A 15,680-nucleotide genomic window follows, 5' to 3' on the forward strand; every position below is an offset into this window, starting at 1 on the left:
GAACCCCCTTTTCGGTGCCCTTGACTATCTTCTAGGTTTTGGGGCTAGGGACCACCTCCTGAATTGCTGGGGTTCCTTTGTGACATGGCGGCTGTCACTGCGGCAGTAATGGCTATTTGAAGTGTTGTGAGGTCGATTTGAGGAGAAGGTGGTGGCAGAGGGTTATTGGTCTTTGAGCTGGGTCTCTTTCTTGGAGGCATCTTGATCTAATAAGATCAGGAAAGAGAGGATGATAAGTCCTCTGAATTTAATCAAGAGACATGATAGATATATATTTCGGATAAGCGATAAAGCAGGAATGAGTTATCAAAATAGATAAATTATCGCTAAAGGAATGATCAAGGAACAACGCTTGAATGTTAATTTCTACAAAGGATTGGCTCGAGAAATACTCCCATAGTATTTCATGATTCACTACGACCATGGCTCGATGTTTGGGGTATTAGGTAAGTTTTAGGCATGCTAAACACCACAGTCACTCCCAAGCACATGTTGGCCATGTCTCGAATGAATATAGTTGGCCAGGCTATATTGATCCTAGACACGACTACATAACTGCCCAGGTTTAACCGCAACATACAACACCCATTTACTTATGTTTTCTTCTACTTGTGGTTATGGATCTCGACGGTTAGGTATACTTGTATACTTTTTGGAAATACTTATATTTTGAAGTATACTTTTAGTTCAGAGCACTTAGGCCCCTTAGTGTTTATATTTTTATACCATCTAAGATTTGGTATACTTCATTCACTATAAACAAGGGCTCTGATACCAATCTGTCACACCCCGAAAACCGAAGGCGGAAACATTTCTGGGGCGGACTCCACGTTGAGTATCAAATCCAATGCACATAGTAATCAAAGTAAACAACCATTACATTACATATAGAAATTTACATTTGTTCAAAAGTAAATTTGTACATTTGTATTACATAGTATATATAAACAAAAACAAGATGTGTCTTCAACGCACTTCGTCTTCGTCAAAAAGGAATCATCGGGTACCTGTCTAATGCGGACCTGAGAAGACAAGCATTTTAAAAATCATCATAAAGCTGGTGAGTTCATAAGCGGTTTTATTTTGTGAAAATGTACAAGTTTCCTTTTGGTTTCTGAAAATGTTACGACCCAAGAAAATCCCATATTTTCTTAAAAGTAATGTTTGGTTAATTGTTAGGTTACACGGTTCTGGTTATGTTTAACTGTGATCCCAGGAAAATCCCATATTTTCCTAATGTGAAAGATATATACTGAAAACTTGGTTATCCTTGTAATGTGTGTGTTAGTTCACCAACCCAAAATGTAATGTAAAAGATGTACTCTGAAAATGTATTAGTTTTAACATGTTTATAAAACTAACATATACCAAGTAAACTAGTTACTAGACCCATTATTACTAATATGTAAATCTCTGTTATCCAAATTGTGAGTTCCATAACCATACAATAGACTAATTAGGGCAATAAATAGTCCATCGCCCTATATGACTTTTGTCACCCTTGAACCTTTCGGTTCTGCTGTAGCCAGTAGCCAGGTGCGGGGTAGTCAGCCCCGTATAGATCTATACACTCAAGTCACGCTCCCTATCTAAGAGATTCTGGTTACGGGGGCGATCCTCCACTCGCGTATCTCTGTAGAATGTTCACCGAGGACGTGTCTCCAATTATAGGATTAACAAATTTACTAGTAATAATACTGAAAGATCAATTGACTATCCTCCACTTGCGTATCTCTGTGAAGTGTTACCGAGGACAAAACCATGTTCAAATCTTATGCTTTTAATTGTTATATTGTGGGAAAACATTTGTTAAAATATAAATACAGCAATTTATAATGTAATTCACAAATAACATCATAGTGTGTCTTGGAAGTTCAAAAGGTTGTTTATTACGACTATCAGTGTTAAAAGCATATATAATATGAAAGACAACGTATATAAAACAAGTTTTGAGTACAAGTATCACTTGTACTTTGCTTGTATATCCCCCCTGAAAACAGTGAAAACAGTGAAAATGGGTAGGGGTATGAACTCACCAGACAAGAAAACGTGACGGTTTGGATGCTATGTGACGGTTTGGGGCTTGATTACGCATGAGGTTCCTATGTAATATGAAATGATATGCAATTGTATCTAATTAGACTTTGAACCCCTAATTAGACATGAATATGCACTCCAAGACGTGAAAACACTTCAATTCAAGTGTTAGGAGTGATCCGGGTAGCATCTAAGGGTGTGTAGGCCCTAATTATGGAGTTTACTCTTCAAGAGTAAACTCCTTAAGGAGTTTAAGGCCCATTGACCATATCCCCATGAGTTTACAGCTGTAAACTCATGGGTGGTGGGTTCTTGGATGCCAAATGGTCATACAATGCACACAGGAAGGTTCTAGGGTCGATTCCATGGCTTAGGAAGTGATCGGGACTTGAAATGGCCTTGGGAAATGAGTTTAAGGTCTAAGGTGATGCTCTTGGGGAGTTTACTACCTTAAACTCATGAGTTTACAACCGTAAACTCATGTTTGTCCATGAATCAAGGTCTTTGGTGGTTGTAGGTTAATCACATGTGATTCTACGTCCAAATCCACGCTATTCAAGGGGGTTAAAGGCACCTTAACACCCTTTGATGGGTGTTTATGGCCTAAGGAGGTGTGTTTACAATCCAAGAATGTTCTTGGGCCGTAAACTCAAGTTTATCCCATTTGATGATGATTTGGTGCATCACATGAAGGTTTATGAGGTTCAACACTGCCATGGAAGCAATTTGAAGGTGTTTAAGGGCATTTTGACTCATTAACATGAGTTTCTTGTCCATGAATGAGGTTTTACAGTCCAAGAACATGCTTGGGTCATAAACTCATGTCCATACATTATATGATACGATTTTGGGGTCCTAAGCTCATGCATGCAAGTTTCTAGGCTGAATCTAAGCCCTAGAAGTGTCTTGGAGGGGTTTTGAGGCTTCAAAACCCTCATATGAGGTGTTCACGACCTAAGGAGGTTTGTAGACCATAAACACTTGTTTATGGTCTCATTCCTCATAAAAATTTCGAATTTGAAGGTCTAAGATGCTAATTCATGAGTTAGGGAAGTTACCTTAGTGATTTGGAGCTTGTTTTGGATGATTTTGGCTAAGTTTCGGATTTTAGAGAGAGAGTAGTGAGAGAAAGTTTTTAGAGAGAGAGTAAAAGCCTCAAAATGATGTCACTAAATCCCTTATATAGGGGTTGAGTTTGTGACCCGGTGGAATTCTACCCGATACTGCCGTTAGGCGGTGCTTTTGGTCGCACCCGATAAAGTTGTCGTATTTACGACTTAGATAAAACTAAATATTTTCTAAATGAAATAAAGAATATTTTAATTTTTTTAAAATGTATTCCAACACTTTTAAAACATTAATAGAAGTCGCAATAATTTATTAAAAACAAAATTAACGGAAATTTTTTGGAACTAACGGCTTTATTAATAAAAACGGGTTACAAATAATGGAACGAACCTTGGGTTGTCACAACAGTAGACGGCCACATAAATGCATGAAATTTCATGGAACGTTTTTAATAAGTGCAGGGGTAATATAATCAATTTTCTAGAATTTATTGACCGAAAAAGTATTTTATGTGAATTATTGATCTATTTTCTTGCAAATATTACAATAAATCGAGAAAAATGATTTATTTTTTGAAAATTTACATATCGTTTTATTTTGTTGGTTGGATTCTGGAAAAAATTATATTTGAATAGAAAAGTAGTTATAGATATTTAATTTTGAATAAATACTTTATGAACATATTTGAAACCTTAACAACAAACTTTGGTCATTTGGCATCTAAGCATGAAGATCATTACATGCATGTTAGTTTGAAAACAATTCATGAGTTTGATATGTTCAAAAGTTGTTTTTGAAAGAAAACTTAGGGTGCATGTGGTGATTTTCCACCCAAACCTGTAGAAAAGTGCATTATGTTGATTTTTACTTAGGTTTTGGTCTTGGGACTTCACCATTTACAACATACATGTTGTTTTTGGGTGAAATCTTACCACCATCATCATCAAAACCGACATTCATGGTTATGAACATGAACGTTCATAAAGAATGGTGTAGAAGAAGAAGAAAGTGTGAGAAACTTGTAAAAATTTAAAGAAAAGTGAAGGAGAATGATAGAGAGATTGAGGTATTTTACCTAGACTCTGATTTTAAGCTTCAACAACACCCATGAGTCTTCAAAATTTCAAGATTAAAGGGTGTTAATGACTGATTTTAGAGAGTGTTTTGAGAGAGAGAGAGAGAGAGAGAGAGAGAGAGAAAAAAAAAAGAGTCTTCATGGAAGGTGGAAGAAGTGGTGGAGTGAAGTGTAAGAGAAAATGAGTGAATATGTGGGTTTCCAGGTAAGAGAGAGAGAGAGAGAGACAGAGAGAAAGAGAGAGAGACAGAGAGAGAGAGGGAGAGAGAGAGAGAGAGATAGAGAGAGAGAGAGAGATGGATGAAGTTCTTGCAGGGAGAGAGGGTTTTAAGAGGCTTTGAAAGCTTTAATTTAAATAAATATGGCCTCTTAATCATTTTTATAAAATCAACTTTAGTATTTATAAAAAATCTTAGTGCATTTACAAGGTGTTATTGTATATTTGTCTTATAAATTAAGGGTAATTGGTAATGACCGAAAATTTTATTTTCCTTGATTATATTTCCCTGAATTTAGTTGTTTTAAATTCATATTTTAAGGTTCATAATTATTTTCATATAATTTTTGAGATTGAGGTTTATATAATCAGGTATTTAGGGTTTTTAGGGTTTTTCGGATTTTGCTAAACTTTGAATATAAAAATAAAATGAATACTTGACACTTCAAATAATTTTTGTGTTTCCTAACTCTTATTCAAGTTAGAAATAATGTTTGTAATTTATTTTTATCGGTCTATTGCAATCTATGTAATTGTTCCGAGATTTAAGAGAAATTGAAGAACCAAGTATACTAGTCATTGTTTCAACTTTGACTTAAGTTCCTATGAGACTCAGACCAAATTTATACTACTAGGTCAAGTACTTGATGTGTCTACATGAATATACCAAAATGCTCGAGTCAAGGAATGACTCGAATGTGGATAGTTATTACAGTTAAACTAACTATAGAAGTCACGTATCAATGTGAAATCTAAGTACACTATCCATCAATTCTACTTGTTTCCATGTTTCTAGTAGGTTATAACTTAGCTTCTAGTTAAAAGGTGTAGTATGTGTCGTGCCTATATGTGCAAGTAGGTTTAGTGAAATCTAGAACCAACTCGAATTTTTGACGGTTATCACAGTCTCCCCCGCTTGAACGAATTTAGTCCCGAAATTCAATTCATGACGTATTCTATTAGAACTCAGTCGAATACATTTGTATAATTGGAGAGATGGTGCTTGAAGAGCTCTTTGATTATTTAGGTTTAATTCCTCAAGGGAAGAACCCAACTCTTTAGCGATAATCAAATTAGTATTTCCCTAATTCGAGTTCTACAGTCTAGATTGTGTGAAATTTGGTTCATGGAGTCATGATCCAACCACGACGGCCTACACAAAAAAAGATTATCTACTTAGATATTATCTGAATTAAGAGAGCGCTATAATTTTTGTTGAAGCACCAACTGCATTGAACGTTAAGTCCGCATTGATCCTTAAGTCGCATTCTAAATCAGTACTATGTGTAAATTTGCCACCTGATAAAGAAGAGATCAGGAACAATTTGTTCACTTCCGGGTTGGCTACTAAATCTGGAAAAGAGATATTCCGAAATAAGAAGGGGGTAGCACGAATGAAAGAGAAGCGATCAAGGGTAAGTTCCTAAAGATACGTACTAAGTGTAGGAACCAAAGTTTTGGTACATCTCAAATGTAAAGGTTATTTAAGTCTCATCTACCAATAAAATTATGAAATGGCCAAAGATTTCCGAAGCTATATTTACTACTACCGTTACTCTCTCTACAGTAAAATCATATTCGAATATATATATATATATATATATATATATATATATATATATATATATATATATATATATATATATATATATATATATATATATATATATATATATATATGCAGAGTCATTGTTGCAAATGAAGGCGATGAAATTTTGTGATAAATTAAATCATATTGTCTAGATAGCATTTTAAGTGTTTAGAAATAATAAGTAATCTCATTATTATCAAAATGTGTAGTAATTCCAAGAGAATAAAGACTTATAAGTGACGAACAAACGAAGTAGTAAAATAATATAAATATTAATTAAGGTTAAAGATTTAATTCGTCATTAAGGGAATTCGTGTAGAAATATTGTTATTACACTTTTTGGAAAATTGTCCAATTATTTAAGTCAAGACAAAATCAAGATTACTATGAGTCAAAAATATTTATGAAAACAAGTTTGAGAGTTTAGGAACTCACTGAAAATTCTAAAGTAGAATGTTATTTTAAGAAATGTGTAAAAATGTCGATCATTGAAAATAGTGTATTCTTTATTTAGTGATCCTACATAAACAATCATTTGTAGGATAAATAATCGTAACATTTAAACCTTTTTATATTTTTAAAGAAAAGATGAAACAAAAGAAAATTTATTATACATATATATTTTTTGGATTTAGATAAATGATAAGAACATGGGTATTCATCGGGTGTAATAATTATAAGGAAAAATACAACGAAAATTGCATTTTAAATCAAGTTTCCAAATTTAGAGTGAAAGAGTAATTGTAAATAAGGATTACTTATTTACAGTAGATTTCAACATAAAAACAATATGTATATGATAAAATGCGTAATTGAATATATCAAAGTTGACTAAATCAAAATTATGTCTCATGACTATACACGTATTAATCGATCAAAACGAAATGGTAGACTTCTACTCTGTATGTGTGCGAACATGGTACCAAGAGAATCAAAATAGACAGAAACAAAGTTAGGCAATTTATTATGTTATTATTATGAGTTTGCGAGATCTCACATCAGAAGGAGAGCAAGAAATCAAGTTCGGGGGAAAGAAAAGGAAGGTAGCAACAATGATTGCTATTGTTAAAATTTTAAGAACAATATATATAGGAAGATTTAAAACCATGTCAAGATATATTTCAATCTTCAATCTTTGGTATGTTGATGATTAAATAGACATGTGGAAGTTTTAAAGTGTTTGCTAAAAATAATGAGCTATCTATTAAGTTAAACTCCATTTGTGAAAAAGAATAAGCACTACAACTGGTAATTTAAAATCTGACAGTTTTGACCTTTTTGACTGTAGTTGAACAATGGTTAAAACGGATAAGGTAAAGAATCAATATGTTTAGAAGAGTAATTATATATTTTTGAGAGTGTATAGCTGGAAATTTAAAAGTGAACACTATGGTTTTTCAATGCGATAAAATCTAGAAACTTTATAAATTAGATAACTTATTTGTAATAAAATATAAAAATAAGGTATGTTTTGAAATGTAGGCATTAGTGATGTCTTGTAAACACATTTGGAGTAGAAAGTTGTAAAAATATCATGTTGGGTTTCAAGAAAACACATTTAAGTAAAGTACAATGCCTAAATGAGAAAGTGGTCAACCAAAACAAAATTGGTTTGAAAGATCCAGTGAAGCTTTTACACGTAATATGAACTTCAATGTCATATGTTTAAGTTTTATAGCATAGAGTCTAAACACTTTTATTAAAGAAAATGTATCTATGTTTTTCGAAAACGTACCAAAATGGTAAGCAATGTTTAAAATGGTTTATATATCCTTAAAAGCACATCTGCCTATTGAAATGGATTTGAAATGAAACTGAAATAGCAAGGTTAAAAGCAATATTAGTTAAACTAAGTTTTTCAACAAAAAGCGTTAAGTTAAAGCAAGTTGTCAAACGTAAAGTTCATTGATTTTTGCGAGAATATGGCTTACATTATTAGGAAATGTCTAGTAAGTTGTATGAAGTGGTTATAAAGTATTTTATCGATGATAAATAAAACCCATGAACCGAAATAAATTTTCGATGGAAGATTAAGAAGTAAGCAAAAGGTGGATTAGTGTAGCTATTCGTACCAAAATACTAAGGAAAGTACAAGGCGAGTATCAATATCTTTTTCCCCAAGAGAAAGGAGAAAAAAATATTGTTTGTAAAATGTTTTATGGTGTCAATGCAGTTTCACGACCTTTTATAGAGGTCAAACGGATATCCTATGTTAATATGTAAGCACAAGGTGTAAACAATGTAGAGCTAAATCGTAGCGTAGATAGAAGGTCTCATATATTTGTAATAATGGGTTAAACATGCGTGTCTCCTCGTGACTCGAATTGGGAATGATCATCAATGGTATCCAACTGATTACTTAATGGTGACTCATCTACCTCCTTATGCGATGCTCCAATTCTCATCTGTATCGGTATCGGAATGCTTTTCCTATTTGTAACTCTAGTATGAAGACGATGAAGAGGTATTGAGGGATAACTGGTACTGGTTTCGACATAGGATTATTACTGGTGTCTATCTAGCTACTAACCTTACGTTTAAAGTTAATAGCTACAAAGGAATACTCATTCTCAGTACTAAGTGGATTGCTCCTAGATTGGTTAGTGATATAACCTAACTGGCTAGCCTAGCACTTGATAAGTATTCGAATAAAGACATTGTGATAAAAGTGCACTTAGTTTCTCAGTGTACCTACATGAATGCCTATAATATGCAATACCCGTACACACACCAATTTTTTCTTTCAAAAGTTTACGTTGAAAATCGTTTTAAATGTAATTCTACTACAACCGTTTCCAGTCTCGCATTAACTTTCCTTAATTAAGCAAAGTTGGTCAAGCTATACTTAGTTAAAGTGCAATAATGCATACTCAAATTAGCTATACAAGTAGTATGTTCAGTATCTTAAAAATGTTTTGAAATTTTTTGGCTATAGTTGTGGTTGTCCAAAGGAAAACCGGTATTCTCTATAACCTTCGGTTTTGATACCATTTCTGCCACACCCTGATAAAATGGAAACACGGGGAGTGGCAGTACAAAGAGTCTCATAGAAAAAGTTAAAACATAACACCAACCAGAGTATTAAAAGCTTTATAAATTAAAATAAGTTTGAACAACTTTTAAAAGTTATTACAACGTATACAACAACACATCCAAATGCTCCAACAATTGTTGTGTCTCTACGTGCCTCTTACTACGAGGTTCCTGAAAAACCATGAAAAACGAGCATCAAATATAAAAATAGTTGGTGAGTTCACAACTTAAAAATAATATTGGTTTCATGAATCGTAATCAAATTAGTATTTCCCTAATTCGAGTTCTACAGTCTAGATTGTGTGAAATTTGGTTCATGGAGTCATGATCCAACCACGGCGGCCTACACAAAAAAAGATTATCTAATTAGATATTATCTGAATTAAGAGAGCGCTATAATTTTTGTTGAAGCACAACCTGCATTGAACGTTAAGTCCGCATTGATCCTTAACTTGCGTTCTAAATCAGTACTATGTGTAAATTTGCCACCTAATAAAGAAGAGATCAGGAACAATTTGGTCACTTCCGGGTTGGCTACTAAATCTGGAAAAGAGATATTCCGAAATAAGAAGGGGGTAGCACGAATGAAAGAGAAGCGATCAAGGGTAAGTTCCTAAAGATACGTACTAAGTGTAGGCAACAAAGTTTTGGTACATCCCAAATGTAAAGGTTATTTACGTCCCATCTACCAATGAAATTATGAAATGGCCAAAGATTTCTGAAGCTATATTTACTACTACCATTACTCTCTCTACAGTAAAATCATATTCGAATATATATATATATATATATATATATATATATATATATATATATATATATATATATATATATATATATATATATATATATATGGAGAGTCATTGTTGCAAATGAAGGCGATGAAATTTTCTGATAAATTAAATCATATTGTCTAGATAGCATTTTGAGTGTTTAGAAATAATAAGTAATCTCACTATTATCAAAATGTGTAGTAATTCCAAGAGAATAAAGATTCATGAGTGACGAACAAATGAAGTAGTAAAATAATATAAAGATTAATTAAGGTTAAAGATTTAAGTCGTCATTAAGGGAATTCGTATAGAAATATTGTTATTACACTTTTTGGAAAATTGTCCAATTATTTAAGTCAAGACAAAATCACGATTACTATGAGTCAAAAATATTTATGAAAACAAGTTTGAGAGTTTAGGAACTTACTGAAAATTCTAAAGTAGAATGTTGTTTTAAGAAAGGTGTAAAAATGTCGATCATTGAAAATAGTGTATTCTTTATTTAGTGATCCTATATAAACAATCATTTGTAGAATAAATAATCGTAACATTTAAACCATTTTATATTTTTAAAGAAAAGATGAAACAAAAGAAAATTTATTATACATATATATTTTCTGGATTTAGAAAAATGATAAGAACATGGGTATTCATCGGGTGTAATAAATATAAGGAAAAATACAATGAAAATTACATTTTAAATCAAGTTTCTAAATTTAGAGTGAAAGAGTAATTGTAAATAAGGATTACTTATTTACAGTAGATTTCAACATAAAAACAATATGTATATGGTAAAATGTGTAATTGAATATATCAAAGTTGACTAAATCAAAATTATGTCTCATAACTATACACGTATTAATCGATCAAAACGAAATGGTAGAATTCTACTCTGTATATGTGCGAACATGGTACCAAGAGAAGCAAAATAGACAGAAACAAAGTTAGGCAATTTATTATGTTATTATTATGAGTTTGCGAGATCTCACATCAGAAGGAGAGCAAGAAATCAAGTTCGGGGGAAAGAAAAGGAAGGTAGCAACAATGATTGCTATTGTTAAAATTTTAAGAACAATATATATAGGAAGATTTAAAACCATGTCAAGATATATTTCAATCTTTGGTATGTTGATGATTAAATAGACATGTGGAAGTTTTAAAGTGTTTGCTAAAAATAATGAGTTATCTAATAAGTTAAACTCCATTTGTGAAAAAGAATAAGCACTACAACTGGTAATTGAAAATCTAACAGTTTTGACCTTTTAGACTGGAGTCGAACAATGGTTAAAACGGATAAGGTAAAGAATCAATATGTTTAGAAGAGTAATTATATATTGTTGAGAGTGTATAGCTGGAAATTTAAAAGTGAACACTATGGTTTTTCAATGCGATAAAATCTAGAAACTTTATAAATTACATAACTTATTTGTAATAAAATATACAAATAAGGTATGTTTTGAAATGTAGGCATTAGTGATGTCTTGTAAACACATTTGGAGTAGAAAGTTGTAAACAAATCATGTTGGGTTTCATGAAAACACGTTTAAGTGAAGTACAATGCCTAAATGAGAAAGTGGTCAACCAAAACAAAAGTAGTTTGAAAGATCCAGTGAAGCTTTTACACGTAATATGAACTTCAATGTCATATGTTTAAGTTTTATAGCATAGAGTCTAAACACTTTTATAAAATAAAATGTATCTATGTTTTTCGAAAACGTACCAAAATGGTAAGCAATGTTTAAAATGGTTTATATATCCTTAAAAGCACATCTGTCTATTGAAATGGATTTGAAATGAAACTGAAATAGCAAGGTTAAAAGCAATATTAGTTAAACTAAGTTTTCAACAAAAAGTGTTAAGTTAAAGCAAGTTGTCAAAAGTAAAGTTCATTGATTTTTGCGAGAATATGGCTTACATTATTAGGAAATGTCTAGTAAGTTGTATGAAGTGGTTATAAAGTATTTTATCGATGATAAATAAAACCCATGAACCGAAATAAATTTTCGATGGAAAATTAAGAAGTAAGCAAAAGGTGGATTAGTGTAGCTATTCGTACCTAAATACTAAGGCAAGTACAAGGCGAGTATCGATGTCTTTTTCCCCAAGATAAAGGAGAAAAAAATTGTTTGTAAAATGCTTTATGGTGTCAATGCAGTTTCACGACCTTTTATAGAGGTCAAAGGGATATCCTATGTTAATATGTAAGCACAAGGTGTAAACAATGTAGAGCTAAATCGTAGCGTAGATAGAAGGTCTCATATATTTGTAATAATGGGTCAAACGTGCGTGTCTCCTCGTGATTCGAATCGGGAATGATCGCCAATGGTATCCAACTGATTACTTAATGGTGACTCATCTACCCCCTTATGCGATGCTCCAATTCTCATCTGTGTTGGTATCGGAATGTTTTTCCTATTTGTAACTCTAGTATGAAGACGATGAAGAGGTATTGAGGGATAACTGGTACTAGTTTCGACATAGGATTATTACTAGTGTCTATCTAGCTACTAACCTTACGTCTAAAGTCAATAGCTACCAAGGAATACTCATTCTCGGTACTAAGTGGATTGCTCCTAGATTGGCTAGTGATATAACCTAACTGGCTAGCCTAGCACTTGATAAGTATACGAATAAAGACATTGTGATAAAAGTGCACTTAGTTTCTCAGTGTACCTACATGAATGCCTATAATATGCAATGCCCGTACACACACCAATTTTTTCTTTCAAAAGTTTACGTTGAAAATCGTTTTAAATGTAATTCTACTACAACCGTTTCCAGTCTCGCATTAACTTTACTTAATTAAGCATAGTTGGTCAAGCTATATTTAATTAAAGTGCAATAATGCATACTCAAATTAGCTATACAAGTAGTATGTTCAGTATCTTAAAAATGTTTTGAATTTTTTTGGCTATAGTTGTGGTTCTCCAACCGATATTTTCTATAACCTTCGGTTCTGATACCATTTCTGCCACACCCTGCTAAAACGGAAACACGGGGAGTGGCAATACAAAGAGTCTCATAGAAAAAGTTAAAACATAACACCAACCAGAGTATTAAAAGATTTATAAATTAAAATAAGTTTGAACAACTTTTAAAAGTTATTACAAAGTATTAAAATACAACAACACATCCAAATGCTCCAACAATTGTTGTGTCTCTACGTGCCTCTTACTAGGTGGTTCCTGAAAAATCATGAAAAACGAGCATCAAATATAAAAATAGTTGGTGAGTTCAAAACTTAAAGATAATATTGGTTTCATGAATCGTAATCAAATTAGTATTTCCCTAATTCGAGTTCTACAGTCTAGATTGTGTGAAATTTGGTTCACGGAGTCATGATCCAACCACGGTGGCCTACACAAAAAAAGATTATCTAATTAGGTATTATCTGAATTAAGAGAGCGCTATAATTTTTGTTGAAGCACCAACTGCATTGAACGTTAAGTCCGCATTGATCCTTAAGTCGCATTCTAAATCAGTACTATGTGTAAATTTGCCACCTGATAAAGAAGAGATCAGGAACAATTTGTTCACTTCTGGGTTGGCTACTAAATCTGGAAAAGATATATTCCGAAATAAGAGGGGGTAGCACGAATGAAAGAGAAGCGATCAACGGTAAGTTCCAAAAGATACGTACTACGTGTAGGAAACAAAGTTTTGGTACATCTCAAATGTAAAGGTTATTTATGTCCCGTCTACCGATGAAATTATGAAATGGCCAAAGATTTCTGAATCTATATTTACTACTACCGTTACTCTCTCTCAGTAAAATCATATTCGAATATATATATATATATATATATATATATATATATATATATATATATATATATATATATATATATATATATATATATATATATATATATGGAGAGTCATTGTTGCAAATGAAGGCGATGAAATTTTGTGATAAATTAAATCATATTGTCTAGATAGCATTTTGAGTGTTTAGAAATAATAAGTAATCTCACTATTATCAAAATGTGTAGTAATTCCAAGAGAATAAAGATTCATGAGTGACGAACAAACGAAGTAGTAAAATAATATAAAGATTAATTAAGGTTAAAGATTTAAGTCGTCATTAAGGGAATTCGTATAGAAATATTGTTATTACACTTTTTGGAAAATTGTCCAATTATTTAAGTCAAGACAAAATCAAGATTACTATAAGTCAAAGATATTTATGAAAACAATTTTGAGAGTTTAGGAACTCACTGAAAATTCTAAAGTCGAATGTTGTTTTAAAAAATGTGTAAAAATGTCGATCATTGAAAATAGTGTATTCTTTATTTAGTGATCCTACATAAACAATTATTTGTAGGATAAATAATCGTAACATTTAAACCTTTTTATATTTTTAAAGAATAGATGAAACAAAAGAAAATTTATTATACATAAATATTTTCTGGATTTAGAAAAATGATAAGAACATGGGTATTCATCGGGTGTAATAATTATAAGAAAAAATACAATGAAAATTGCATTTTAAATCACTTTTCCAAATTTAGAGTGAAAGAGTAATTGTAAATAAGGATTACTTATTTACAGTAGATTTCAATATAAAAACAATATGTATATGATAAAATGCGTAATTGAATATATCAAAGTTGACTAAATCAAAATTATGTCTCATGACTATACACGTATTAATCGATCAAAACGAAAGAGTAGACTTCTAGTCTGTATGTGTGCGAACATGGTACCAAGAGAAGCAAAATAGACAGAAACAAAGTTAGGCAATTTATTATGTTATTATTATGAGTTTGCGAGATCTCATATCAGAAGGAGAGCAAGAAATCAAGTTCGTGGGAAAGAAAAGGAAGGTAGCAGCAATGATTGCTATTGTTAAAAATTTTATAACAATATATATAGGAAGATTTAAAACCATGTCAAGATATATTTCAATCTTCAATCTTTGGTATGTTGATGATTAAATAGATATGTGGAAGTTTTAAAGTGTTTGCTAAAAATAATGAGTTATCTATTAAGTTAAACTCCATTTGTGAAAAAGAATAAGCACTACAACTGGTAATTGAAAATCTAACAGTTTTGATCTTTTAGACTGGAGTCGAACAATGGTTAAAACGGATAAGGTAAAGAATCAATATGTTTAGAAGAGTAATTATATATTGTTGAGAGTGTATAGCTGGAAATTTAAAAGTCAACACTATGGTTTTTCAATGCGATAAAATCAAGAAACTTTATAAATTACATAACTTATTTGTAATAAAATATACAAATAAGGTATGTTTTGAAATGTAGGCATTAGTGATGTCTTGTAAACACATTTGGAGTAGAAAGTTGTAAACAAATCATGTTGGGTTTCATGAAAACACGTTTAAGTGAAGTACAATGCCTAAATGAGAAAGTGGTCAACCAAAACAAAAGTAGTTTGAAAGATCCAGTGAAGCTTTTACACGTAATATGAACTTCAATGTCATATGTTTAAGTTTTATAGCATAGAGTCTAAACACTTTTATAAAATAAAATGTATCTATGTTTTTCGAAAACGTACCAAAATGGTAAGCAATGTTTAAAATGGTTTATATATCCTTAAAAGCACATCTATCTATTGAAATGGATTTGAAATGAAACTGAAATAGCAAGGTTAAAAGCAATATTAGTTAAACTAAGTTTTCAACAAAAAGTGTTAAGTTAAAGCAAGTTGTCAAAAGTAAAGTTCATTGATTTTTGCGAGATAATGGCTTACATTATTAGGAAATGTCTAGTAAGTTGTATGAAGTGGTTATAAAGTATTTTATCGATGATAAATAAAACCCATGAACCGAAATAAATTTTCGATGGAAAATTAAGAAGTAAGCAAAAGGTGGATTAGTGTAGCTATTCGTACCTAAATACTAAGGCAAGTACAAGGCGAGTATC

The sequence above is a fragment of the Lactuca saligna genome, chromosome 9 (genome assembly GCF_052625555.1).
Source record: "Lactuca saligna cultivar CGN05327 chromosome 9, ASM5262555v1, whole genome shotgun sequence".
NCBI classification, from domain to species: domain Eukaryota; kingdom Viridiplantae; phylum Streptophyta; class Magnoliopsida; order Asterales; family Asteraceae; genus Lactuca; species Lactuca saligna.